General features: G+C 34.7%; 1 protein-coding gene across 1 annotated transcript in view; it reads right to left on the bottom strand.

Annotated features, from left to right (window-relative positions):
• The window catches only part of Ssb-c31a (single stranded-binding protein c31A), a 69,853-nt gene extending 57,416 nt beyond the window's left edge, over positions 1 to 12,437 (bottom strand). Inside the window, exon 1 of the mRNA XM_081748550.1 lies at positions 12,362 to 12,437. The gene's annotated coding sequence lies outside the window, so the exon portion shown is untranslated. The remainder of the gene's footprint in view (positions 1 to 12,361) is intronic.
• Between the last annotated feature and the right edge of the window lie 14,359 nt (positions 12,438 to 26,796).

Here is a 26,796-nt window from a genome sequence, read left to right as displayed (position 1 = left end):
TAATCTCACTAATACAACCGAAGTGGTAGAAATCTACTACCACTTCCAGTTTTAATATTAACTGAGAAAATATCACGATACACAAACCATTTCTTCACGTGCTGTGCACATGTCACTACAGCTCTTTTCCGACGAGAAGCAGCATGAGCAGTATTCAAATACGCGCGATATTTAGCGCAAAATTCCCAGATTGCAGATTCCCCTTTTCCTTCTCGCTGTTTCTCCACCTAGTGTTCCAGCAAATAAATTGACAGCATGACTCATAATGACAAAAATGTTATTTCAATAAAATTTAGAATATTCACTGTCAGTGCTCGAAATATAAACATGAACTAAATTAATTGTCTTTTAATTTATTTCATTAAATTGTTAAAAGCTCATCGTCTATTTCATTATGTTATCACAGGGTGTCTACTAAAATTCCAAAATGAAATTTCGTGACCTTTTCTTTACCAAATCATAAAATTTTCTAACATTTTGAAGAGCGAATTTGGGTGCGAATTAGGTCGAATTTTCATCCATGCGATAGAAACGTACTTTGGTTGCGATTTGGTAGCGTCTAAACCCAATCATAGACATTTTTGGTGGTGAATTTTGACGTTTTATAGAACAAAATTTTCCAATCTGTACTTACATTTGTACAGTTTAAAAAATCGTGACCCAAAAGCTAAATTTCGTGACTTTTTCGTGACTTCCATGACCGTTTTCTTATTTCGTGACTTTTTCGTGACTTTCGTAACCGATAGACACCTTGTATCACCATTGTCTATGATAATTTGTCTTCTGTCGCTGTGTTAGCCTGGGTCTTAAATTTATTAAAACGCGTTACAAATTATGTTAATCACTATTTTATGAATTTTCTCTTGTTTTTCTATATATTATGAAAAGGATAATGCCGAGTTTGTTCTGTTACAAGGTTAATCTCCTCGTCAGTTTAGAAAAGACTTTCGTTTAGAAAAGATCATTTCCATTGCTTCGATTATTGTTTTGATTCCGGTGTATAATGGTCTACCCATGTCTCGCCCATAGTCACAAATCTGCCAATAAAATCCTTCAGATCACTTTCAAACAGTTTCAAACAATCACAGGAAAGAGTCAGTCGATGGCGTTTGTGTTCAACTGAATGCAACTTGGGTACTCATGTCATTGATACCTTAGAAAATCCTAATTCGTTTACGATAATGTCTAGTACTTGCTCATAGAAAATACCTAGTCTCGGCTATTTTTCGGACTTTGATTCTGTGATAATTCAAAAATCACGTCACAAATTTTATTGACATTTTCTGTAGTGTCGACGCAGAAGGTCTGTTACTGTGGGGGTTATCTTCGATGCTGTTTCTGCCACACTTAAATTCAGCTACCCACTTATTCAGCATGAAATACGAGGGCGTGAAGTCTCCTAGTATCTCTACCATGTTCATATGAATTTCCTGCGGTGTTAAGCCCTTTTTATGCAGGTATGTAATGACGGCTCGATTTTCTCCATGCCAAAAATTTCCGTCACTTCCACCCTAAAACTCCTCACCTGATACCAAGAAATGGAATTTTACGCAATGACTACCAACGGATATAGCAACGCAGCTAATGTATACAAACACAAAATAATTGTTTCCTTCCCAGTCAGGCCATGAACTTCCCAATTCCCCATCGTAAAGGCAGTAATAGTGGTAACAGAAATATTCATTAAATTTTTTTAGAAATCCGTTATGCACGTAAAATTAAATATTTTCAAGTTCCATTAGTACTATTAACTCAGAACTTCTGTTTTTTTTTAACTGGGTTTTTCCCAACCCTGTTAGTACTATAGTTTGAAACATGTTTTTTCTCGATTTTATAATCCGGGCAATACAGTCTTTTTGAAAACAAACCTAGCTACTTCGTTCAGAATGTTTTTCTAAATGCGACGAAATCATTTTTCATGTAGTTCACCATAACTCTCGATTCAAAAATTGCAATTGGTGAATTTCTTTTCGAATGGAAGGAGTATATTACATTACAGCAGCAATGAGTTGACAGTCTTGCTTTGGACAAGGCATAAGGAAATGGGGTAACTGAAAACCAGACGTAAATAATCACTCGAGGATGTAACCTGGTTGCATGCACCTGATAAAACAACTCGTTGTAGCAATTTCAACGGCGAAGTCTTGTATCTATTTCTGGCGGGATCTGTACGAAAAGAAGATTGGGAAAAGTTCGTTATTTGGTATGTCACTAAAACAAATAAAATTTCAGAGGGTTATCCGAATAGTAAAAGAGTGATGATTTAGTTATATTTCTGAAAGTAGAATGGAAAGATATCTATAAAAAAGAAACAAACTAATTCCAAACAGGCGGAATGCATAGCAATGATGTAATTTTTCCTACTGTTCTTCCAAAAATACAATTAAAATACCACTATTTCGATATCCCAATAACTAATTCCAACTCATGTATAAGCAAAATAACAAGAACTTAAAAATGACTCACAAAATTATAACACCGACCTTAAATAAATAAACAAACAAACAAACAAAAAAAAAAAGAAAGAAAAAAATAAAGTGCCACCGTACCCAGCGACCGGGTAACGCGCACAGAAAACATGGACACATCTGATAATACATCACCAACCAACCAACTAGAATGCTTTAAAACTATGAATCATCACAGAAGAGTATTGTTAACTCACTGTCAATTAAGAGAAAACAAAATCTCGAAATACGAGTAAACTTGTAATAAAAATATTCAGGAGTAAGGAAACCAATACAAATTAATGAATAACTGCAAAACTAACCTTTATATTGAATTTCTTTTATCATGAACAATATTTGAAGAATCTAGTAGATTAGATTAGGATGGTTCTGGCTCACATTTACAGGAACAACACTCAGTGAAGTTTCTATGCAATGAACATAGGTATGGAACTTTATTGTAAATTTGCACCGAATTTCTATTTATGGCATCGATAGTAGACGCAACTATAGGAACATTTTTCCGTTCACTGTGGTTCTTTTCCATGACAGTTCAAATATTTATATCATCCATAATCGGAACACTGACTTGTTCGTAGGGTGATTAAGGAAAAAAACGAAGCTGAATGCTGGACTATATGAATTTACGTATTGAAGCATTTATTAGGCAATAGAGCGTAATATGGCAGTGTTTCAAACCCACTGTCTTATTAATAGAATTGTAAAGTGATTATAATAGACCTATATCGGGATCTTAAACTCTACATGTATAATAAAGTAGAAATACTAGAGATGTATCGATACCACTTTTTCACCGATACCGATACTTTTAGACACATTTCTTATACCTAGGTATATTATTAGAAATTTTCAGAATAATGAAATGATCTACATTGTAATAGAGTATATTAGATGTAAGGCCAAAATTTGGCATACAAAGACATAAAAAAAGAAAGATTTTCATATTAGGTTCTACACAAAATATATATTTCCTCTAAATTTAATCCAGCTCACATAAAATGAATGATAATTTATTTTGATAGTTATATTGTACTTACTGGTCTCTATTACTGACATCCAGTGCAAATGGATACTACCGTTACAAATTTTTATTGTTTACAAATTTATGCATTCTGAACCAGGTGTGTTGCTCCGTATACCATAAAAAAAAAAAAATAATAATAAAATAAAAAAAATAAGAAGGTCATTTAAGCGAAGTCGAAAACGATAAAACTATTTAGGGACTGTTAACTTTAAAACTAACTGTTTTTAACCAGTAAGTAGGAGAGAATAATGACAAAGTGAGCGTCTTGTGGGTGTCTACCACAGCATTTTCTTCTCAATCGAAATCTCTTTCTCGTTTGGGATTAAAATTACGGGTCTGCTATCCTGACCATGGGCGCCCAAAGGAAGAGGGCAGGATGGGACCCCTCCTGACTCACGAAAATGTATACGTAATATAGCAAACCATGTATATTAAATACCAGACGTAATATAGTAACCATGGAATGGGCCTCCCTAGAAAATTTTATTCGGGCGCCCATGATCATGACTGAGGACCTTTGGCATTTCTTCACTATTTTGGCATCGAGCGACTAAAAATATCAGTTGATTACGGGTAGTGCAAATCAAAGGCGTACACATGCATAAAGAAATCGATTGTACAATTCATAATAAGTTAGATCAATTTTAAGTCTAAAAGAAACCGATGAAATATAAGTGTCACTGTTAATACTAAACAAATTGAAAATAGTTCGGAAAATGTATCAGTAAAAATCCGTGTCCATTCGCCAATACAGATATCGATGTATCAGTACATGTCTAAGAAATACAATATGAAAAATGTGTTCTTAACCGTGTAGTACTGCATAAGACAAGAGGAAATGAAGTGCTATGTACAGAGGTTGTTCAGCCTACGTTTGGCCGATTTCGTTCCTTCCCCCTCCCGGGCAGAATGGACTCACCCGACCTGGCTCGTGGCGTTCTGCAGTGTTGTGCAGTGGCTTTCTGGGAACGGAGTTGTTTTTCCGCGCGGACGACAATAACGCACAAAACAGGACCATTGTTGAGTATTGTCTTAAATTTGTTTCCAAGTGTGTGGGTTTCCTCTCTGTGACCAAAATGCCGCCCAAACTAAGCCGGTTTTGGAAAGGCTATGTTGCGGCTCTTTATGACGCCCACTTTAATGTTTCTGTCAGAAAACAGTGCAAGAAGAATGGTTGCAACATTAGTTTAAGTGGAATAAAAAATGTTATTAAAAAGTACAAGGGCTACGAAGCTCCACCATTTGGATCACCAACGAAGTTGCCTAGGAAGCGGGAATGCACCAAGGCCACCTCCACTATGCAGAGGAAACTTCGCAAAATGGCAATGCAAACAGAAAGATGTATGGCTAATCGTCTTGACGTGTCTTTGGGGACTGTGAGCCGGACGTTACACCACCAACTCAAGCTGGAAAAAGTCATGAAAGCTCGCGGCCATCTTCTCACAGATGCCCACCCAAAGGAACGAAAGTGTAACGCCCGGAAGCTGTACGAACGGCATCTGACAAAACAAAGGTGGATGTACGTCGTAACGCTCCATGAAGCATGGATTTACCTTTTCGACTGCGGCAAACCGAGAGCCATCATGTACCGAGAGAAAGGCGCTAAGAACTTCAGAAGGTGGGTCCGTGTCTGTAAAGAATCCTTCCCAAAAGCGTTTATGATCGTTACTGGCTACTGTTACCGAGGTAAACTGAAGATTCGTAGGGTGGCGAAGAACTGTAAAATAAATTCGCAGCATTTTCAGGAGCAGATCATGCGGTCGATCTACGAGCATGAGATTCCAACGATATACGAAAATGACACCAATCAGGTGCGCATTCACATGGACAAGGCCTCATCACATACCTCACGATCGTCCCTCGCATTCTACAGGGACATGGAGGAGGCAAGTGGTATACAAGTGATACCTTTCAATGAGGTACCTGTTAAATCTCCAGATGTAAGTCCTATTTGGATTGCTGAAGCGGGCTTTGGGAAAACTGCGTATGACAACTGTGGAAGGACTTTGGAAACCTGTGCAAAGGGAGTGGGACAAGATTCCCCTCCCAGTTCTTCAGAGAAGCCTATTACAGTGGAAATTACGCTGTCGGGCTATTGTTAGGAACCGAGGGAAACACATCGAGCACTTACGGACCTGGCGCCATGGATTCTTCTAAATTTTTAGGTAAGTCGAAATTGGCCAAATGTACACTGAACAACCTCTATACAGACAGTGTACAAAGTATTCATAGAAGTGACAGAAAGCTGCGCCATACGCAAGTCATATGATTTGTTATACGTATCAAGTGTTTTTCCACTTTCCTTGTTTATGCATATACACAACGGCGCTGACGCGTCTGCTTCCTACAGACACACCCTCTTGCTACCACTCAGGCCCCCTTGCTGCAATCCTGCCTTAAGTTGGTTAATAACATACGTACTTTCCAATAATCAGCTAACACAAGTTGGTTATGTTTTAAGTTAATACGTGGTTTATGCACTGGTATTTATGCCATGTGTGAACATGCTGTAGTTGTACTCAGTTTCCCTAAGGCCAATCTGCAACCAATAATGTAAGAAGAAATAGTTTCTTAAGCAGTAAGACTACATTTCCTGCTAAGAGAAGTTCATATTTCATGAACATAAAAATCCCCTTGTGTGGCAACCTAGTATAGAAAAGAAGTATTTTCACACGTTTTGTAATTTTTAATGTTTTGGAACATGTGTTTGATATAGGACTACGTCCCCAATCCCTTCCTAATACTTTATTCACGTAATACTATAGTAGGGTGTTAATAGTGCTAGTTGGAAAGGCAAAAGTGCAATTTGAGCATAATGTTCACAGGAACCGATTCACAATAAATAGCAATAAGAGAAATTACAATCTTATTTTTTAATAACATGGGTCAAAACTTCCCTAACTCTACTCTACTTATCCCTACCTTACCTTATGAAAACAATGCCGTATCCTATGACAAAATCAGTTGTGCTCAAAGTGCACTCTTAACGTTCGAAACGTAAGGTAAGAATTCATTGTTTTCGTTATTTCTGAATAGTGAGTAGTTTGCAAGATTTGAAAGTGCGAAGGTACTAATTTTCGGTAAGGTTCTAGAACATATGTCCCCCTTTCCATTGAGCTTTAATAAAGACAGAAAATAACGTGACATGCAGGGCTCTAGCCCGCCTTTACTCGCTAACGCTCGCTCAGCAATACTTAGCAGAGTTGGCTTGTTTAAACAAAGGTGGTTTAAACAAGGTGTCTTTTTCAAAAATACCAACTAGTTTAAGTCAATCCAAAAAAAAAAAAATAAATAAATAAATAAAATAAAATAAAAATAAAAAAAAAATCGTAAAAGTGTAAGTGTTCGTAAAATCTTGATGAACACATTTGTGGGCTATCACGTTTCACTCCCATATATTATTCGTATTATATTCGGACTTAAATTCCCCATTCATTACTCACAGATTATACTACAAAAGCAACTTTTATATAAGTTTATGAATGTTTCTTGTGTGATTTTTTTGTAGTTTGTTAATATGGTTATGCAAGTGCAATCAAAGAAAAATTCTAAATATTATTTAGTTCTATTGATGTTTACTATTGATAAAATACACCGAAATGCCGTACGTTTTTTTTTTGGGGGGGGGGGGGGACCCGCGAAAGGCATTTATTGAAATCAGAAGTATCTTTGGTATATATTTATGTATAAATGGGTCAGAGCGAAAGTGGACTCAAATAATTCGTATCTTTATTTACTTTTCCTAGTGATCCGCAAATTAAGTCGTCGTATTCCTTTAACTTCGACTAAATTAGTTCTGTACTCTGCAATATTTTGAAACTGTCCATATGTAACTCTGTATGGACTGTCCATATGTAATTGTTTCACTTGTGCAGCTGTTTATCTTTTTGTCGTTCTGAAATGATTCCTGACAATTATATTAACATGTAAAGATCAGTGCAACGTATTTTTATCAGGAGTACTTCGTGAGTGAATCGGTAGACGTATCGCATTTGTGGCCAATTAATCCCGGTTTCGAGTTCAAATGGAGGACAATTCCTCTCGGATGTAAGCCGAGAAGCGGTTTGGATTCCGCTTCAAGCTTATGTGACCCTTTCCAGCATAACCCGGTTGTGGCATAATAACATCAAGGCGAAAGAAACTTATTTCTGTTCATATGTGATATAAATACAGAGAGCAAATTATTTAAACAAAAACTGGTTTAAACAAAAACAAAAAAAAAAAAAAGGTTTAAAACAAAAAGTTTTTTTTTTTAAAAATAAAAACCATGGTTTTTGCCAACCCTTTTGATTAAAACCGGTGACCGGACAAAATTCTTACCAGCCCCTTTACGACCGTTCTTTTTTCAAATTTGTATGTAGTTCGAAGCAATTTCATCTAGTTCGAAGTATAGATTTACGAAGTAGCTTTCATTCTGTAAATCCAAACTGTCATCTTTCACTATCATACTGTTTAGGTAATTTTAAAAAGATGACAGGGACTGTATCAGGGAAAATTTGAAATTTATTTATAAGGAATTTTACACATTTATTGAGAGTGAAAAAGGACTTCTTAAAGCAATTTCCTGTACCGGTAGTTGAAGTACAAGTTTAAAGAATAAATTTAATTTTCCAAATCCAAAATTTTTACGTAATGATTAATATACTTTTCTTCGTCTATTCCGATAATTTTAGCCCTAGAACGCAGAACATGGGTCGAAAATGACCCAGCAGTAATTTATGTATACTTTTTGCCTGTAATATTTGTTGCACAGTAGTTTCTCTCCGTGACATCTTCTATTGGTTTGTTTACTACATAAAAAATGTATTTGAGTTTTTTGGTTTGCATGTATATTTTACATTTTATTATATATAGTTATATACGTAGTATACATATCATGGGTCATTTCTGACCCGTGGTATATTTTAGTTTAGATTAGTATTATATATTAGTATTAGTATATAATACTGACACTAATCCTTACATTAGTATTAGAGTAGTCCTTTACTATAACAAATTAGTGTTTTACTAAAATGTAATAATATTAGTAGTAGTATTACTAGTCTTCTACTTTGAATTGGATTTCTTTATGGAAATATATATTCTGAACAGACTAATCTTTTTGATGGCTTAGTTACAATTGCTTCTTGTGAGTTTTCTAAACTGTCTACAAAAACTTAGTGTACTAAAATACAATGATTTGTTTGCATTTTAAATGTTTTCCTACCCTTTGTTCTTTGAAAAATAAACTTTCAGCTATTTTCTCCAATAATTACAATCTGCAATACATTCTCAATAAGTTCTATGAAGTATTTTCTTTTTGTACTTTTTCCTTAGCAACTATAAGCATCTCTCAACATGAACTAATTTAGGCTGATATATTGTGCAATTCGTTTGCCGGCAACTGATAGATAAATCTGAAACTTGTGTCGTGGTGGTGAAAATAACATGTGTGATGTTATACTGCTTTAGGATTGAATCAAATTGAAGTGTAAGACAATGGCTTATTTGGGGGAGAAAGAGATTCAAGCTGTTCCTTATAAAAGTGACTGTGCTTTAGATAGTGATGAAGAAAGCTGTTTCAGATGATCCAGAAGATATTGAATACCATAGTGGCAAAAGTGTTGGAATATGCGTAGTAGCGTGACGTCTGAAGAAACATCAGAAGATGAAGATTCTGGTATTGTTCACAACCGTAAAGACTGGACAGACAAAACAGGAACTACATCCAGTAATGTGCACCAATTTTGAATCCTAACAAAGATCGGGAAGTGCGATAATCTCTTTTCGCATTCTTCAATATCATTACACTCCCAAGCTACGTACCTAAGATGATCAAGTGCGTGATTGTACTAAGTACAATGCATCACCATTCTCAGATCGATTCTTTCAATGCTATTCGGAAACCCGAAATAATTCTCTACTAATTATAATATCACAAAATCAGGGGTCGATAATATAGACAAAATGGTCAATACCTACACTGTCAAACGACAAACTCGTAGATGGCCTATGGTTATTCGGTTCAATATGTTAGATGTTGGACCTCTGAACGCCTATATTTTATTTGCTGCACTACCCTACAAGAACGTGACGTATCAGAGATAATTTCTCACAGACTTGTGTGATGAACTTGCCAAACCATACATTATAATCGGAAAGAATACACCTCCAATTCAGAAACATGGTTTGGATGCAATGGAAAAGACTGCAGTCATATGCAATGTCAAAAAAGGACCTCAACCAACAACGGTAAATAAGAAGAGGAAGGGCTGACATTGCATGCAGTGTGAAAAGTATGTGTTTTTTGAGCATTCAGTTACATTTGTTGTTTGTGAAGACTGCAACGGCAAGTAAGAAGGGGAAGAGGTGCGAGAAATGTCACACAAAGACAGAAAATCTTCAAAAACAGAAAGCATGAAGTGTGAAAAGTGTGTGTGTGTAGTGAATATTCAGTTTTATTTGTTGCTTGTGTAGAATGGAACGGTCAGTAAGAAAAGGAAGAGGTGCTAGAAATGTTCCACAAACAAAAACAGGAAGTCTTCCAAAATTTGCATAAAGTTGAAACATGTGGATGTAGTGAACATTCATTTGCTTTAGTTGTTTGTGAAGACTGCAAATATTGAAAAGAAGGGCTTTCAATATAAATACTTTGAAACTGATTTCAGAAAAAAAAAATTGTGAATTGTAAGATGCTGGATGTAAAAAACTTCGCGCTGATAACTACATTAGTCAACAATATTTATTTTTTCTCTGTAACTTGATACAATACTTGTTAGTGTATAGTCAAACAAACGCATTTTCATGTTGTAATATATAATAATACGCCTTGAAATAAAAAAATAAAATGTATTATAAATAAAGAACTCTATTAAAAAGCATTGAATTAATGAGAAAATATGAATAAAATGTTTTAAACATAATAAATAAACCTATACAATTGAAATTGTGTATGGGTCAAAAAAGACCCATGATATGGAAATTATAGTACAATTCATGTCATGCATCCAAGGGTTAAAGAAGTGGTAGTTACTGGTAAATACAATAAAATGACCAATGCCGATTTCAGTTTAGTGAATGTATTAACGATATGCAGAATACAGGTGGTAATGCACTTTTGTTCACGATAGTACATTTCCGAACAAAGAGACTTCGCCCTTAGACCAGTATCATTGGGAACTTAGAAGGGGTACTTTTTTTTTAATTGGCCACCCTAGCAATACTATGTGAACTAAATATTCAACTTTGGCGCAGAAAGGAACTAACGTAGCTGCTAATCTATATAGGAGGGCCTGTGTTCTAGAAACTTCCCCTGATTTTCCGAATACAATACAGACGAATACGTATCTCGCAAAGAGCAAAGAAAGCATGAAAGTAAGAAGTATTTGCGATTTTCAGTTATGAATGGACGACGGAAATGAAAGAGGAATGATTCTACGTAAGGTATATTAAAATAAGGGTTAAATTCCAAAGTTGGGCGTCCGTTTCCAGCGAAATTTTTAAAATTTACAGGAAATATATGGATAATTTGATCGTTTGTGTGCTTGATAATATATAAGTCTCTCGAAAAATCTGTCAATTTGTTATATATAAGCGGTTATAAACATGGGACTATATGGCGAGCGGAGGGAACTACTTGGCGCAAGGTAACCGAACAGTTGCATTGTGGGAAAGAAACGAGCATTTATGTTACCAACATAGCGAATGTACAAGGGCAATGAACTAGCAGTTTTAACATTTGTGAAGGAATACATTGATAACGAGCAAAATCTTTTAAAAGTTTGTGAAGAGCACGGATTAAAGAACCTAATAACAAATTGCAGAAAGTGTGGAAAGGAGATAACAGTGAAAAAACTTGACGAAAGCGGACGCCCAACTTCGGAAAATTCCAAAGTTGGGCGTCCGTTTCCAGCGAAATTTTTAAAATTTACAGGAAATATATGGATAATTTGATCGTTTGTGTGCTTGATACGAAAGCGGACGCCCAACTTCGGAATATATGCCTAAAATAATAAATAAACAGCAATACAACACTGAAAACAGGTTCATGTGGGTCCAGTTTAGGGGCGCCATCTGCAGATTAGCCAAATTCGGCGTCTTTTCGGCACCTAGGCTGTGTACGGAGTCAAAACTAGAGCCACGTGCACATAAAGGCACGCACAAGCCGAAAATGGAATTAAGTTTTTCATAAACCGTAATTGTTTACTGTTAAAAATAAGCCAACAAAGTTAACCATTAAGCTGCATCTAAGAATTACCAAGTTAATGTGAAATCATTGTAATCGCGTGTTCTGTGAGATACAATGCGAGTTTAACCATTATTCTTCCAGACAAAAACCTTGAGAATTGATTTAAATACATCCATCTTGTACTGTTAGTGTATCAAGTCAGTTGTAATTTTCTCGTTTATAAGCAACAGAAACGAATCTCAGAGCCCATACCGGCTAAATTAAATGAAAAAACAAAAAAATAAACTGTCCACATATAACTCCTTAAAAGAAAGAAAAAGGAACTAATTTCTGCACAATGCATTTCTGTAAGAAAATAATTCGGTAAGCATAAATAAATATGAAAACCAGTTAATGATTTCTTATTTTATACTCACACTATTAATTTCCTGTACAAATCGTCTGTCAATTTAAACCACTGAATACCGGTAATACAAGATTATGCCTATCAAGCAGGATTGCCAGATACCCAAACTCTACAACACATACAGGATTTTACACCAGGATTTTACCACAGCTGTCAATTCTTAAGAAACTGGGCCACTATCTGCAGCAGCCTTCAAAAAAATTCGCGGAAAAGAGCAGAGCAAAAGTTGGAACAATGAATTGTGACAACATGGATTACACTAGTTAACAAAGGTTTTGTTACATAAAAGGAAATACCTGTTCTTAAAGGAACTTTTTGCGCTGAATTCGAATATGCACTCGGTTTTTCTCCATCACGTACGATTTTCCCGTAACAGAGGGATTTTCGGGAAAATCCCTCAAAAATTTCCCTTTTCGTTTATTTTATACCCCAAGATCTTGTCCCCTTGCATATACTAACATAGAAATTATACCTAAGTATACTTTGATTCATATTTAACAAACCCTCCAAGTTTCGTAATTATCGCTTTATTCTTTCTAGAGAAATAAATATGTTTGTATGTATACTGTGTGTACTGTTTATTGCACCTTACAGTAATGCTTTTAGATCTCTTTTGAGATAAAACATTTTGCTTTATTACCACAAACACATATATAAAATATAATACAATATAATTTACAAGTGTGACAATTTACAATAAACAATAATACAAATGTACCAAAAGGTCATGAAAAGACAATCAAAACTATCACAATATATGAAACTTCCATTGGGTTACAAAAACGTACACTACTTCCTTCTTTTGTAAGAAATGTTGCATTCTCTAACAAGACCCCAACAATAGTCCCCCATCATTGAAGGATCCCATCGTCCCTGGTACCTTTTCTCCATTGCCATTATATCTTGGTGGAATCTTTCCCCCTGTTCGTCGCTGAGAGCACCTAGGTTAGCAGGAAAGAAGCTTAGGTGGGAGTGCAAAAAGTGGATTTTTAAAGACATCCTACAACCCAACTCTTTGTATTTCTGTATCATGTCCTGTACGATTTCTGTGTAACTCTCAGCTTTGTTATTGCCCAGAAAGTTGCGCACAACACACTTAAATGCTGTCCAGGTAGCTAGCTCAGCACTGTTTAACTTGCTGTCAAAGCTATCATCAAGCATTAATTTCCTAATTTGGGGACCAATAAACACTCCCGCTGAAATCTTAGCATCACTCAGGTTAGGGAACTTATCTCGCAAATACTTGAAACCTTCACCAGATGTGTCCATGGATTTGACAAAGTTTTTCATAAGTCCTAACTTGATATGAAGTGGCGGTAGTAATATCTTATTAGGATCTACCAAAGGAGCGTATTTGACGTTGCATTCTCCAGGTACGTAATTCACTCTAGGTTCCCATTCCTTCACTTCATAATGTTTGTCATCAGCTCGGCTATCCCATAAACATAAAAAACATTGGTACTTCGTGTAACCGCACTGCAGTCCTAATAAAATACCAACTACCTTGAGATCACAACATATTTGCCAACAATGGTCCTTGTAATTTATAAGATTTAGCAAAGTTGACATGGTGTCATAGGATTTCTTAATCTTCACTGAGTGCGCAAGTGGTATAGAAGGTTTTTTATTTCCATTATATAAAAGGACAGCTTTAAGGCTGACCTTTGACGCGTCGATAAATAACCTCCATTCTTCTGGAACGTAAGGAATTCCTAGCTCCGCCATCAACCCATTTATATCCGTACATACGCACACATTATCTTGCATTGAGAAATAGCTTGAAAATTGAACATGCCTTTTCCTGTACACTGATATGTTCGTTTCTGCATCCAATAAGTTCCACTGCTGGAGCCTTGATCCCAGAAGTTCCGCCTCTTGTTTTGTCAGGTGCAAATCACGGACTAGGTCATTAAGTTCACATTGCCGGATGAAATGTAGCTCGCGAACACAGTCAGGGATGAACGTTGGATCCTTGGATGTACATGTTGATGTCGATGGTTCATCAAGGTCATGATCATCATCAGAGTCTTTTGGCCATATCTCTTCCGAGTTGGTAGGGGGCTCGGGAGGTGGAAGTTCATCCCCGTGCGGAATAGGTCTAATTGCGGATTTAACGTTGGGATAACTTATTGTGTATTTGCTTTTTTTTTAGAATGTCCCTTAACTACTGTGAGACAAAAATAACAATCATCCAGATGGTTGGTGGGTTCTCTCCACACCATTGGTACAGCAAATTTCATGAACCTCCGTTTCCCTTTGGCCCATGCAAGTAAAGTGACGTAGCACGACGCACAAATTATGTTGGGTGCCCAAGTTTTGTCCTGATCTCCCACATGACATCCGAAATATATATAATATGCTAGTTTCACCGATGGCGTAATGGATCTACACTGTCCTTTAACTACAAACTGGCCACACACATAACAAAAACTATTTGGTGAGTTAACACACGAACGCCGTCCTCTTGACGCCATTGTACTGATCACAAACTAAACTTTTGGTCTTAGTTGGGTATAATGCCGTTAAGATCAAACATAAAAGCACTCTTAGCAGCAAAGACAACTTTGAAAGTGAAGTAGTGTTAAACCACACGTCAATATAAAAATGTACAAAACTCCCTCACGAGGTGTCAAGAACACAAGAAAGAAAGAAATGCGCGGGGGGATGGGGGAAACGATGCCGTAGTGGAAAATTCAGACTGCATTAGTTCATTGTTGTCAACAATGAATCTGTATTCCATTCTTTCTTTCTTTTGCATTCTGTTACATTTGATAACAAATATTGATAACCATTTCATGAACAAAACGAAAAAACTTGGAGAATTGTATATATATATATATTAAGATATACATATACTGTACGTTTAAAAAAATATACGTTGGAAGTACATTCTATTTTTATACACGTTTCTAATTTACAGAGAGCAATACAAGTGTGTTGTTGACTATTGTAAATATTCATTTTTATGTCTGTGTTTGTAGTAATAAAGCAAATCGTTTTTACCCCAACTCAGGAGATCTGAAAGCATTACTATCAGGTGCAATAAATAGTGCACACAGTATACATACAAATATATTTATTTCTCTAGAAAGAACAAAGCGATTTTTACGACACTTTTAGGGTTTAATAAATATAAATCAAGGTATACTTAGGTATAGTTTCTATGTTACTATATGTAAGGGGACAGGAGATAGGAGAATAAAATATCTGAAAAAGGGAAATTTTTGAGGGAATTTCCCGAAAATCTCTGTTACGGGAAAACTGTACGTGATGGAGAGAAACCGAGTGCATATTTGAAAAGTTCCTTTAAGATCAGGTGATTTTTCTCAAGTAACAAACAAAAAGTTTAAATTTGTTAACTAGTGTAGTTATTATTATTTCTTGTTTGCATACAATACATTCAATGTTATAAAAATTTTAGTTATTACAAAAATATTTTTAATCAAATTGTTTTTTCTGCACTTTTACAATACAATGTTACATGTTATTTACAAAGTTGATATATAAGGTAACGTATGTGTGATACAGTATAACCACATTTATCATTCCAAGTTAATCCATGTAAGTTTAATGTTAACCATTCAATTTGTTTTTCACAACCTAACGGAAGTACATTGTATTCTATTGGTGATTTTATTAAACAATGCAAATTTACTGTATCATCACACGCAGTTAAACAAAATTCACGTGTAATAAATTCATGATTTAAAATCTTAAAACCTTCTATGTCAATAATGTATTCATTAACACATGGTAAAATTTTGTTTACCTTCTAACAAAAAAAAACGGAGCAACAAATTCAGTGTCCACACGCTTTGCGTATAAAGTTTATACTTCAAATTTCACTATAATGTTCTTCAAACACTTCAAATAAATCAATAACACTTATGTTGTTGTATAAATGTTCTACAGCAAAAGTTCCAATATCATGATCAAAATAAACATTCATGTTCAAGATGCACCAAACATTCTTCACAAGAAATATTATTAAAACGTAAGTATGCACTTATAGTTTTTAAAACACAAACTTCACTAATATGTTCTTCACTACATGATACACAAAAATTATTTTCGAAATACGTAATATGCATACATACATAGTCAAAAGTTTCAAGTATAAATTGTTGTTTCACTTTTTGTGTGTCTTTACACTATTTACACAAACACAAACACAAAGTTCACTTTACATCTGTAAATCAGTTCACACATGTTTTCTGTCTTTCATTCTAAAAATATCAATCACTTCAGTTAAAAATGTCTTATCCCTTTCTTCAATCAAATCATAATACAATTCGTAAAACATCTCCTGGGTACATATGCCTATTATATGCGATTTGGCATATGTATAAAAGAATTCTTCAATTTCTATTTCTATTAAAGTTGATATGGCTCGTTCCATCAGTTCTTCTTCAGTCATAAATAAAGATTCGTCGGCCATTTGATTGTCAACACTTTCAAAACATCCACTACAAATTAAAATTTTATTTGTTTCCCAGTTTTTATAGCATTTAAAATGCACTTCCTGTCCACTTTAAAATTTCCACACGTACAATGTGATCTACAAAATCGTACTGTTCGTGATAATAATGATGGTGATCCTGGCACAAATTCTTCATCTTCTTCAATATCAATATCATCATCTGAAGATGATAAATAAATAGTTTTTACACTGTCTGGAGAGTCTGCTCTGCCGTTTACCGATAAATCGCTATTCTCGGTCTTCGGGTTATTCTCCACACACGGCGGAGAAAACAACGTCTCTTCATCCGCGTACACAAAATCTTCTTTCTGTATAGCAGCCATAGCTAAAATACATACAACATTTTCCAAAACTCCCGTATTTAAGCAGTTCAAACAAACAAGATGGCGTCCACCAATACCATCAAGTTCATACAAGTCACCTATTCCTTTTCAAACAATATTTAAACATGTCAATAACAAAATACAAAAACATAAAAACTTTTCTTTACACTAACAAAAAAATCCCAAAATTATTTCATATATACGTTCAAGGTAAATACTATTGCCTTCTTTTAAAATTCTATATCATCCTCTCTTTTACTTCATTTTCAAGTTTATTACCATCCGCCCCCACATTTCTTTTACCGTTCGCGCCCAGAAATTCGCGGCCAGCCCCTTCCCGCGCCACGTTCGCGTTTCCGGCATCGGCCACCGGTTAAAAGTCTTCTCATAAACATTTCATCTATTGTACAATACAGCTTCCCATGACATCTACATAAACTATTATTCTTTTCTTTTCTTTATAACAATGTAGTATTCTTTAACAAGTTTCCAAAGGTTTCTCTCTTATTATTTTAAAGTATACAGGTGCAAGGTTTCTCTTTTATTATTCTCTTTCTTTTATTTAAAATTTTTCCTACAATGTATTGTATACTTCTATTATTCTTTATAACAAACGATCCTTGTTCAGTGATTTTTCCAAGGTTTCTCTTTTATTATTATTCTTTAAAGCATACAGCTGCAAGGTTTCTCTTTTATTATTCTCTTTCTTTTATTTAAAATTTTTCCTACAATGTACTGTATACTTCTATTATTCTTTATAACAAACGACCCATGTTCAGTGATTTTCCCATGTTTGTTTCTTTAAACAGCGCCGTCTGTGCACACAACATTAACATTAGTGTGTATAACACTGTGCGTTTGTGTACATGTACCATAGCAAGTTACCGAGTGTTGTTTCTTTTTATAACCGGCAATACCCCGCGCAGTTTCCGGGCGGCAATATTTTACGCGTCCCGCGTCGCAAGAACCTTTTTCCGGACGCAAATACCACGTGGTGCGCACCTATAGCGGTAAAAAGGCGCAAAAATGGTGTTTATTTTAGTAATATCAATTATTTTATCTATTGATCTAAAAATATATCCTTTAATAAGCATATTTCCAAAGTTTCAAAAAATCAACGCCATATTGTTTATGGAATTTCATTAAATTTTTATTTTAAAGTTACATTGTTCTAACTGATATCGTAGTGTTCCTTAGGTCCTAAGCTTCAAGAAAATATCTTTCTTTACTTTCTACGACCAATAGTTTGCCGTAAAAAGCCGAAAATAAAAAATACTTTTTGAACACCTTGTAATAATTCGAAAAAAATAAAAATTGTCCAAGTTTATCATGTAGGGTGTCTTTCAATATAGATTTTGACCTGATAAATCCATTTCTGTAGTCCATTTTGTCCTACGATCACTAGTTTACGATTTATGATCATTTAAATTTATTTTAAAGTTACAACGTTCTAACTGATATCGTAGTGTTCCTTAGGTCCTAGGCTTCAAGAAAATATCTTTCTTTTGTTTTTTTACGACCAATAGTTTGCCGTAAAAAGCCAAAAATAAAAAAAATACTTTTTGAACACCCCTTGTATTAATTCGAAAAAAATAAAAATTTTCAAGTTTATCATGTAGGGTGTCTTTCTATATAGATTTTGACCTGATAAATCGATTTCTGTTGTCCATTTTGTCATACGATCAATAGTTTACGAAATATGATCATTTAAAATTATTTTAAAGTTACAATGTTCTAACTGATATCGTAGTGATCCTCAGGTCCTAAGCTTCAAGAAAATATCTTTCTTTACTTTCTACGACCAATAGTTTGCCGTAAAAAGCCAAAAATAAAAAAAATACTTTTTGATGATCCCTTGTAATAATTCGAAAAAAATAAAAATTGTTCAAGTTTATCATGTAGGGTGACTTTCTATATAGTTTTTGACCTGACAAATCGATTTCTCTAGTCCATTTTGTCCTACGGTCAATAGTTTACGATTTATGAGCATTCAAAGTTATTATACGCAAAAATCTTAGTCTTTTTCCATCAGCGCCATCTATATAGCAACAAATGTCAGTATTATACAGGCATTTCTCCGCTTAACATCAAAACTTATCGCCCTAGTGTTATTTGTACAAACGGCAATGCCTCATACGTTTACCGACAAAAATATTTTGTCGCTTGCCGTGTTTTCTTCCCGCCATATTTTAGTTATTTCTATACAGTTTCCATATGTGCTTCAAACATCAAAGAAGACATCTTGTCTTAGGTAAGTATCAACGTTTTAAAATTTCTATAATTTGCATGTGTTTTCCAGTAGTCACCATAACAGTATAATGTAGCTTTACATAGGCGTATATCATACTCAAACCTAATTTTTTCCCCTTTCAAATGGCACACATATCTTTAAAGTAACGCTAAATAGTTTAAAAAAACTAATCACTCAAAAGCATTTACATATTCACTTACAATCTCAATTTATTCTCAATAAGCCACCCGCATAATCATCATATTCTGCGTACGCCACTGTTTTCAACAAACAAATTATTCCTTTTCGTTAATTTAACTCAATCATTTGCTATTCGTTTTAAAATGTCTTCTACAAGGTAAACAAGCATCTTAGAAGTAAGTAAAGGTACCAATAAATGTCATTACAATACTGTAGTGAAAATATGTCTATAAGTAAATGGCTTATACCCTAGTAATATCCTTTGTGCTTCAAATACCACTAGGACATGTCTAACAAGCATCTACGTACGTAAAAATCACAATATATACATCCTAACATGCTATTCAAGGTAATCTAAAACACTTATATACATAAGGAGTCACAATATAAGCCTACAATATAATCCAATATTAATATAATACAATCAGTTCAGGCGTTTCCATTCACCTAGCATATCACCTTAACAAGATATACAACTCTACATTACGATAAAATAAGGCTACAATCCAATATTAATACAATACAACCAAGAGGTACAAGCTATCCATACTGTCATAGCCCCTAAAGCCACGCAACCAACAACACATGCTTAAAACACTTACATGAAAACAAAAGATAATATGTCTACAATATGATACATATATTCCTGTCCCGATATCAGAACCAATATACATACATACATGTACCCACTTACAAACTAATCATATATTCATATATACATGTAATTTGTCATTCGTCTAAGCTTCGTACACCATTAGACCCATACAGTATCCAAAAGATGATATTCTATGTTAAAATCCCATATCAGCTACACATACATGTACCCACTTACAAACTAATCTCATATTCATATATACATGTAATTTGTCATTCGTCTAAGCTTCGTACACCATTAGACCCATACAACATCCAAAAGATGATATTCTATGCTAAAATCCCATATCAGCTACACATACATGTACCCACTTACAAACTAATCATATATTCATATATACATGTAATTTGTCATTCGTCTAAGCTTCGTACACCATTAGACCCATACAGTATCCAAAAGATGATATTCTATGCTAAAATCCCATATTAGCTACTAAAAATACCACATCAATACATAAAATACGTTTCTTAGAGTTGCGCCCATTTCCTCCCCAATTTCTGATACATTTATGTACAATATGTACTGCTCTATATTACATATATCCCAATATACCTCTAAAATATACGCAAAACACAAAAAATCATTCTTTCTAACCCTTTCTTTACCACCTCATTAATATTCATTACCATCTCATTAATATTCATAAATAATTAATTCAATAATCTAGTTTTTAAAAGGATAAAATCATTTATGCATAAAATACCTTAAAGAAATCTTGTTTGAAGACTTCTTCCAAAAGCAAAAAGGGAAAGTTGCATTACGTACACAATTCATTCAGTCTTTTTCCCCTTTGAAACTCAGGTAAAAAGGGTCACTCTTTCTCTCCTTCTATGTGGCAAGGTCCTTAATAAAATGCGTAACAAGTCGCACGCCAATTAAAAAAGTGGTCCTTTACTCAAAAGGAGAGCACAATTCCCCTGCAATCCTATGTCAATAGTCCAACAGTATGTGGCAATACAATAATTTTTACAAAGTGACATGTAACATTTAACTATCTGTTTCTTAAAATCTCTGTCCTTCAGAATAATGAGTTCTATTTCTTTTTTTTTCACATATTTTCAGTCTTCATAGGGTAGAAGTCTCAGCCCAAATTAAACAAGGTCTTTTACTCCAAAGGAGAGCACACTTCACCCCTCCAACAACCTGAAACACACACATACAAGCAGGTGCCTCTCTCTCCTTTCTTTACTCCCCCATCAAAGGGTTCTCTCCCTCTTTTGACTCTTAGCTAACATTTAGCTGTGCTTTTAACAATTGTTCTTTATCGACATTTCCCATGTTTCTAAAAGTTATTTGACATGTCTGTCTGACTTCCTGCTGTTAGACTATTCTCATACACCTATCTATCAGTTTCAAGTGACAGTATCTTCTTTCTTTTAATGACAAAATGATGAAATTACGTGACAGTTACAAGGAGCCTATGTTACGAATTCTAACCTTTCCTATTGTCTCTTCCTCCCCCTTTTTGGTCACATAATCCACCAAGGCTACTACTGTTTTTTCATAAAAACTGTAGACCTTATATTTAGAAGCAAAATAATGTTGACCGTGTTTAGAAACAAATTTGGTACCGTATATTTTACTGTAATTTACCGTAATATTTAGGGGTCGTTTTTTTTAAAAAAAGCACAGGTGTGTTATTACCGTACAAGATTTACGGTAATTAGCACACCGATTCCCTATTTAGAGGTCCTTGCCGGTCAGCATGCCGTCTTGCTAGATCCAGTAATAATTCGTGCTGGGCAATATATATTGACCCAATTTTCATCGAATCGCTGGAAACTGTATCAGTACACACACTGGCTAGCAATAATTTTTCCTGGATGGATGCAAAGTAGAGTGCACAATTTAGATTACGTAACTAAAGAAAACACAAAAGTGAACGAAAAAAGCATTGCACCTACGACGTGCATAAAATCCACAAGAATAAAAGTTGAAATTAATTCTTAGTTTGTAATATCGAACCCTTGTTCTGATATCATCTTGAACATACATTGCTTCTTCTGTTCAAAATTACCAATTTTGTCATGTATTGAACAAAACACCAGAAGAGGATTCGATATTACATACAAGAAAAACCACTTCTTGAATTTTATAGCTGAGTTTTCGCACGCTTTGAAGAAGTAGTTGGAACAAACATCCATGTCATTTTAAGATATTCATAAATCGATATTCGGTTGCAGTGTTAAGACTAGCTTTATGGCATGTATTTTCGCTATGAGTACCAGTAGACTAATAGACCTCAAATATTCTAATCAGCGATTCATTCGAAAAGTCGCATTATTACAGTTTCAGATAACCAAGCAGGCACCCGACAACATAGCTTAGAATGAACAGAAGTACGACTAAACAAGTGTAAAACCATATGACTTCTCACAACACTGCCTACAGTATCCACTGTCCGCTATCCCAAATTAATAAATACGTGTTTGCATAATTATGTAACAATCGCATCAATGCTAAAAAAAAAGTCACCAAACTTCCAGAGTATTGAGCTTTTGCATATTTATTAAACGCTTATATGTATTAACAAGACACTAGAACAGATTATAGGTACTCAGAACAAAATTAAAGATAAAAACATTTACAGAAATATTTTCAAATCTAACGATTCATTTATCCAGAAAAAATAATAACAGCATGGGCGCCCGATGAAAATTTTCTAGGGGACTCATCTCCCTGGTTACCATATACCCTATTACATTTGATATTTTTTATTTGTATTAGGAAATTTAATACGTTTTCATTGTCTAAGGAACAACCCCCTGCCCCTCCTTCGGGCACACGTGAGTGACAGTATACTTTTATTTCTGCAACAAAAAATTCCAGTTGATGCAACACAATTTATGTAATGCTGTACTAAGTACGGTAAATTACGAAGCACTTTTCCTAAAAGTTTTTTTTAAAGTATTCCAACATTGTGATTCTAATTCTAGCTTCACCACTACTCGTACTTGGCTACATTATCATAAGACTTTAGTTTATACATACAGCAGCTTCTTGGTTTCGAATCGTTGCACTTTGGAGCGATCTGCTTGCCACGATAGGCAACTAAAGTTTTGTTTGTTACCGAACAAAATTCAAATATTAACATGGTGCTTTCCCATACATTACTTTGCTTAATGTTGAATTTCCAGGATATCTTCAACAGTAGTAGGCCTACTGTATATATCACACCAGAAAACTATACACTAAACAAACAAACAAACAAAAGAAAGAAACAAAACGAAGCACAACACATCCGAACCTTCGCGCCATCAATCCTCGCTTCGAACATGTGCTTTTTCTCTCCAATGCGCATGCCCGACACAAGCATCTGACGGGAAAACGGTCTCCTACCAGTATTTTAGAAAAACGGTAAACCGTATATTTTTCATGGTAGGAGGCACTTATTTCCACGGTTATTGGTTACAGTGTGGTTCATTGTGGGTGGTAGGGAGGAGTGGGTCATGGTGGGTGGTGGGTCGGAGAGGACCAAGTTGGGTAGTGAATCATGAGTCAGAGTGGGTCGCGGTGGGTGGTGGGTCAAGTTTTCATTGACCCACGCCATCTCTGATCAAATCTGTAAAATCAAACCAAACAAAGAGTAATACTACTACACAAAACGCTCAACTTCTTAGCTATTCATGATAAACTATTGCGTGATCCGAATAACTAATATATCCAGAAACCATCATTTGTCATATTTTACCGAAATACGTCATGACTTTTCTGACAACCTGATATTTGAAATGTTCATACGCAAAGTTCATTGTTCTCATCACTTATTCACTTATTCTCTTATGATCATCACAATCTTTAGGGTACTTCCCGTAGATATAGAAACGTGAAATGTAGTATCCAGGCTTGGTGTAGTGTGCAAGTAAACCAATGAAAAGGAACAGGATAATATTTACCTCCTCCAAACCCCCTGAAGTGGAATGTGTTGATTATTCAACAAAAAGACTTGAAATCCAATCAGAAAATTCATAAGATATAAAATATATAGCCAAGTCTCGACTTTGGAATAATAATAATAATAATAATAATAATAATAATAATAATAATAATAATAATAATAATAATAATAATAATAAAGAAACAACAGAATTACAAACTCAATTACGTAAAAAAATACCTCCCAATTAAGAAAAAATTATTGCCACGACGACGGGCCGTAACTTGGCCCCCCTGCCCCCACCCCCAGGGAAGCTCCCCGCCGTTCAAGGGGTTCCCATTTGAAGACAAAATTGTCTTACTCCATATACGATACGAAAATGAAATTATAAGTGAAGCATCAAACAGGTTCACTACATTACATAAACAGGACAGCACACTAAAAGTAAATCAAACAATAATGAGTCGTGGGCCCATTTCCGTAAAAAAAAAAGTCTACTATTAGGGGCATTAGAAATAATATATATTCGTATATTATTGTCAGATTTGTCAATATTGTCCCCTTAATGAATTTGTCGTGTATGGAACGGGCCCAGAGGCCTAACTAACGACCACGCAGACCTGGGTGTGCGGGAGATTCCAAGAATTTAAGATATCCTCTGATTATATTGGCCGATACAAATAGGACATCAAGAGTCATGACCTACATATAGCGGAAAGGCAAACTACTGTCGGCCTTCGTGGCCGAGTGTTCTAGGGCAACATTCTAGTAATGAAAATATTTTTTGGCATGGGTTCAAACCTTGCCCAAGGATTAATTAAATTTTCATAACACTTTCTCCATTAAAATAAGCTTGCTGATTTACCATACGGATCAATAGTAAAAGTAATAACAACAATAATAATAATAATAATAATAATAATAATAATAATAATAATAATAATAATAATAATAATAATAATAATAATAATAATAATAATAATAATAGTGGTAGTAGTAGTAGCATCATTGATAATAATTATATTGTTTGTGTAGGATTCTTGAAGAAAGTACTTGAAACTACACACAGCATCTGGCTCGTCTTTCTTCGTTTTGACTCGACTCGAATCGAAACTCGAGTCAGGTTGGAGGAAATTTTTGGTGTTAAGTTCTCGAGTCAAGCTCAAAGATGTCTTTTTTGAGTCGATTCGAGTTTGAGTGAAAACTCGCTCGAACTCGCTCGTGCCCATCCCTACAATTCTTCTTTACCTTCTAGTTTCCGAAGAAGAAAAGACGATAGAAAGTATTTTCACATTCTTTGAATTATATCAACACGTCTAGAAATAGTGTGTGCTATGATTATCTAACATAACTACCAGTTTATTTTCAAGTCTTTGTCAGAGGAAATGATGGCAAAGTGTGAGAGCAGAGAACTGCCATTACAGTCACCCGGGTTTGAATCCCGGTGTGACATTTATTATTTTTTCTTGATTGGAAGGTTTTGTTTACGTAATCGATATAGTAATTCTGTTATTCCTATTATTATTATTATTATTATTATTATTATTATTATTATTATTATTATTATTATTATTATTATTATTATTATTATTATTATTATTATTATTATTGCAAAGTTGAGACTTGGCTATATATTTTATATTTTATGAATTTTCTGATTGGATTTCACGTCTTTTTGTTGAATAAACAACAAACTACATTAAAGGGGACTTGGCGGATGGAAATATCATCCTGTTGCCTTTTATTTGTTTACTTGCATGCTACACGAAGTTTGGATACTACGTTTTACCCTTCTATATCTACGGGAAGTACCCTAAAGGTTTTGATGATCATAAGAGAGTAAGGTTCGTTAAATTAATTAACTTAAAAAAATAAGCCCGTGCCCTGAAACACCAGATTCCATTCAATATAAGTATCTGTCCAATGCCGTGCCATGAAAAATCAGGGCCCGAGGCGAGAGCATATGACAGAGCCTCTGTACAAATGAGTTGTCAATTTAAAGTTGACTTCTCTGGACTATTCTTTCTGCATAACACTTTACTATTTTATCATATCGGAAATCAGAAAGTTTCAGCATTCTTACACTGGAATCGTAAAAGTGTGTAATTATTGAGTTCACTGCAGCTCCATTTTTTCCTTCGCCCAGAACAGTGATGTCTTAGAGTAGTGGTTTCAGCGTTAATTTCATAATGTTGGGGACGCGAGTTCGATTCCGTGTGTGACTGTTCAGTAAATTTTTACTATCTACAAAACTGATACTTCTGACGTATACTAACATGAAAAATATTCAATTTATCTGGGTCTAAGAGTTGAGACGACCTTCATAGGTGAAATGCCAACAACACAAAATTACGTCATCCGTATCAACTTCGTTCGTAACCGTTTGGACAAGAATTGATGAATACATAAGGGCTGAACACATTTCTACTGCTGTAGTATGGGTCAAAAATGAGTTCCAAGGAATTGTTTGTAGCTCTGCAAAAACTGCAAATTGTGATCGGACTTACAACGCTAGTCACGGGAATGATCCTATATAAGAAGTCAACTCACCTTTCTATTTAGCAGAAGGGAGAAACAAAATGCATTATTGTTATCAGCTAACAAATCTTTATAATTCCATTTCTTGCTGTCATAAAATGATAATTCTATTTGTAAATCCATAAACGTAATAATATTATCGCGTTCATATGTAAACCCATGGTAGAAATAAGATAAGGTAACGGCAGCCTGCCCGTTCGCGTGACGTCACCTTCGACACCAAATCACTGACCCTCCGAACAAGATGATACTATTATCGCGCCCTCTCAGTTGACAGGTTGCTAGTTGTATTTCTATTGAAGATTTTCTACGTTTTCTTTGATTTTAACATTTGGTTAATTTGTTATACGCTGTTGTGTATGACATTTTTTATGTGTAAATAATTTATTTTGTACTGTGCAAGTCATCTCTATTTGTTACATTGACT

The sequence above is a fragment of the Thermobia domestica genome, chromosome 2 (genome assembly GCF_964235325.1).
Source record: "Thermobia domestica chromosome 2, izTheDome1.hap1.1, whole genome shotgun sequence".
Taxonomy (NCBI): domain Eukaryota; kingdom Metazoa; phylum Arthropoda; class Insecta; order Zygentoma; family Lepismatidae; genus Thermobia; species Thermobia domestica.
The sequence above is the reverse complement of the archived record's forward strand: the minus strand, read 5'-3'. Positions and strand labels throughout refer to the sequence as shown.